This window comes from Triticum dicoccoides, chromosome 3A, assembly GCF_002162155.2.
Source record: "Triticum dicoccoides isolate Atlit2015 ecotype Zavitan chromosome 3A, WEW_v2.0, whole genome shotgun sequence".
NCBI lineage: Eukaryota > Viridiplantae > Streptophyta > Magnoliopsida > Poales > Poaceae > Triticum > Triticum dicoccoides.
In genome coordinates this window covers 530,298,246-530,301,952 of record NC_041384.1, presented here as the reverse complement: position 1 = coordinate 530,301,952, position 3,707 = coordinate 530,298,246, and positions in this window count along the sequence as shown.

Sequence of the window (3,707 nt, the reverse complement as noted above, 5' to 3'; positions counted from 1 at the left end):
ATCGGAGAGGGGCATGTAATTGTCATCCTCTGATTCTCCGTATGTCGCCTGTTCCTTAGGGCTAGCTTGCCCATCCTCCCGCTCGAAGCCTGGCTGGAGGGGATTGTCTTTGTCTTCGGCACTATCCACATCGGTATTGTCTCTTGTGCCGGTATCGTTGCTTTTGCTATGGCGGGGCTTAGAGCGACGCCGATGACGCCGGTGCTTAGATTGTTTCTCGAGGGGATTATCCTCCGTTGCCTTATTGCCATCACTTTCTTTGGGGGTGTCCACCATGTATATATCATATGATGAGGTGGCTGTCCAGCGCCCTGTGGGCGGTGGTTCTTGTTCTTCTTCTGCATCGTCGTCCATACCATCGATGTCTTCGGAGCCAAAGTCAAGCATGTTAGTTAGGTCGTCGACAGTGCTTATTAAGTGGGTAGTGGGTGGGGAACGAATTTCTTCGTCGTCCGCTTCCCACTCGAGCCGAACATAGTTCGGCCAAGGGCCTCCTGACAAGGAGAGAGACCTTAATGAATTTAGCACATCGCCCATGGGCGAGTGCTGAAAGATATCCATAGAGGAAAACTCCATGATCGGTGCCCAATCAGATTTGATAGGTACGGATGCAGGCGGTTCGGAGACCGTGGCCGGGGACGAATCCAAGGGTCCGGCAGCACAGGTCTTGTAGGAGGTGAAGTCAGTGTTCGGCTCTATCGCCGCTGAGTGTATGGCCTCCGGGGCGGGGTCCATCCACCCGTCCTCAGACGACGCGATCTGCTCCGGATCATGGGCCGAAGTCGCCACATGTGTGATCTCCCGAACACTGTCCTGCGGTAGAGCTAAGTCATGCCCGTCGTGACTGTGTGGCGCACCTGACGTGGGCTCGAATCCGTCAAAGATCAAATCTCCACGGATGTCGGTGATATAGTTCAGACTTCCAAACCTGGCCTGATGGTCAGGGGCGTAGCTCTCGATCTGCTCCAGATGGCCAAGCGAGTTGGCCCGCAGTGCAAAGCCGCTGAATACGAAGATCTGCCCAGGAGAAAAACCTCACCCTAGATCGCATCATTGCCGATGATCGAAGGAGCCATCAAGCCTTATGGTGACGACATAGTGGAACTCTCAATGAAAGCACCAATGTCGGTGTCAAAACCGGCGGATCTCGGGTAGGGGGTCCCGAACTGTGCGTCTAAGGCAGATGGTTACAGGAGGCGGGGGACACAATGTTTACCCAGGTTCAGGACACAATGATATGAGTATTAAAAGAGTTGATCTACCACGAGATTGTAGAGGCTAAACCCCAGAAGCTAGCCTATGATTATGATTGTTGTTGTCCTACGGACTAAACCCTCCGGTTTATATAGACACCGGAGGGGGCTAGGGTTACACAGAGTCGATTACAAGGGAGGAGATATACATATCCGAACTACCAAGCTTGACTTCCACGCAAAGGAGAGTCCCACCCGGACACGAGACGAAGTCTTCAATCTTGTATCTTCATAGTCCAACAGTCCGGCCAAAGCATATAGTCCGGCAGTCCGAGGACCCTGTAATCCAGGACTCCCTCACCCGCCTGACGATGGAGGAGCTGCACAGCCCACCGACGACGCCTCGCACCTGCGGGTGGGGTGAGCGGCGTGGGAATGACTAAGGAGGGTGGTGGAGGACCTGGATCCAGTGGTGAACGGCCTGGTGCTGCCCAGATCGGCACCGAGGCAGTGATAGCAGGGCGTCAAAGTGCTTTGGCAAGAGGCAAGGGAGGACAACGGTCGGTTGCCGGCCCGGATCTGCAGCGGAAGGTGTGCTGGGGGCAGTTGCCGGCCCAGATCCACCGTCGGGAGGTGGTTCTGGTGGGCAAGGGTGGTTGTGGGCGGCGCGCTTGGAGATGGTGGCCCGGCGGCACAGGTGGTGCGGTGGTCGGGAGGGGGAGAGACGAAGAAGGCGGGATGGGTGGGTGGGCATGAGGAGATGGGGAGTGGGGGTGGGCGGGTGGGCTTCGGCCGGGGTTGACCTACTCTTTTTGTTTCGTGGGTCGGGGCTGTGGTTTAGGGTGTGTGCAGAATAAGGTTTGTGTGTGTAGAATAAGACTCTTAAGGGGTGTTGTTAGAATAGACCCACCCTATATATATAGATAGATATTATGAAAATATACTTTATAATAATCTAGTGAAACTAATTTGGTGTTGTAGATGTTGATATATTTTCCTATAGACTTGGTCGAACCTAAAAAAGTTTGACTTAGAATGAAACTAGAACTTCAAATATTTTGGACCGGAGAGAGTAGCATACATGTATCTCAAACATCACTCTTCATGGATAGTTGTACTCATCATAAACCGGGGTACCATGGGCGGCGGCCAGGCACTTGATTGTGGCCCCGTGGTGTGGCGGCTCCCCGGGTTAACTCTCCCAGGGAGGACATCCCCAAAAAGCTTGAAGGCACACACACCCTGAGGCCCCGGGAGGGAGAGTGGCATTTTGGCACATGGGAGCGCGCACTTCTGGTTTTCAAAATGTGTTTTTGAACATATTCTGAAATGATAAAAAAATCCAAATAAAATTTTTGGCATGTACTTCTCGATATTGTACATGCTCACAAAGTCATTTTGCGAAAAACCGACAAGTTATGTGTCGCGTGGAAAAAAGACAAAATTAAGTGTTAAAAAGTCCTTTTCAGCAGACATCTTTGTGTCTTTTTTACACAAGCCACAAAAAATGTTAGTTTTCTCCAAAACTTGATGTGCACACATATAATGTCGAGATGTATGCGCTGAATTTTTGTTTGGAATTTTTCACACTTTGAAATATCTTTTCCGGTGGCAGGAGCACGCGCTCTGAGGAGCACCAACGGATTTCTGCCTGGGAAGCTTCTTTACTAAATTGTATAGGCCCTCGTGGGAATCATAAATCCCGGGAACACTGCTCATGATCCCTCCTCCCCTTTGCTACATGCGTCAGCGGGCGTAGGGAGGTACGGCAGGAATCGTTCTTGGGATGGGCATGAGAGCATCTCTAGCAGATCCCGTATAATGCCGACCCGGAAAACCCGTTTACAGTTCACGGAAAAATGGTTTTGCGGGCCGGCGCGGGCGCCGGCCGAGCAGACCCAGCATAGTGGAACTGTCGGCCCGCAAAATAGATGTGTTTTTATCTGAATTTGACACGTATGCCACATATTCAGAATTATTAATTCAGTATAAGATAAAATGTCAATATTACAATACAACAATCATCCAAATTACAATAATTATTGAAATCATCGAAGCAAAGTAAATAATTCAATACAAAACTTGCCCCGAATACAAATCACACATGAATGAACTGAAATGAATGCAAAACAGAATGTGTTATTGCTCAACCCTTTGCCAATGGTGCTCAAAGAGATCCCCCTGAAGCTGAAAGTGGGTGTTCGCATTTTCAATCTCCCGGTAGGTATGAAGAAATGCTCTAATGTGGTTAGGGTCTCTAGCTAGTTTGACACGGCTACTCCAAGTTCATGCCTCTCTCATCTTCGAGAATCATATTGTGAAGAATAACATAGCATGTCATGATATTTTTCAAGGACCGCTTGTCCCAAAAACAAGCGGGACCATGAACAATGGCAAACCTAGATTGCAAAACCCCAAAAGCTCTTTCAATATCTTTTCGGGCTGCCTCATGTACCCTTGCAAATTCACATTGTTTCCTAGTTTTGGGGTCTTTGACACTCTTGACAAATGTGC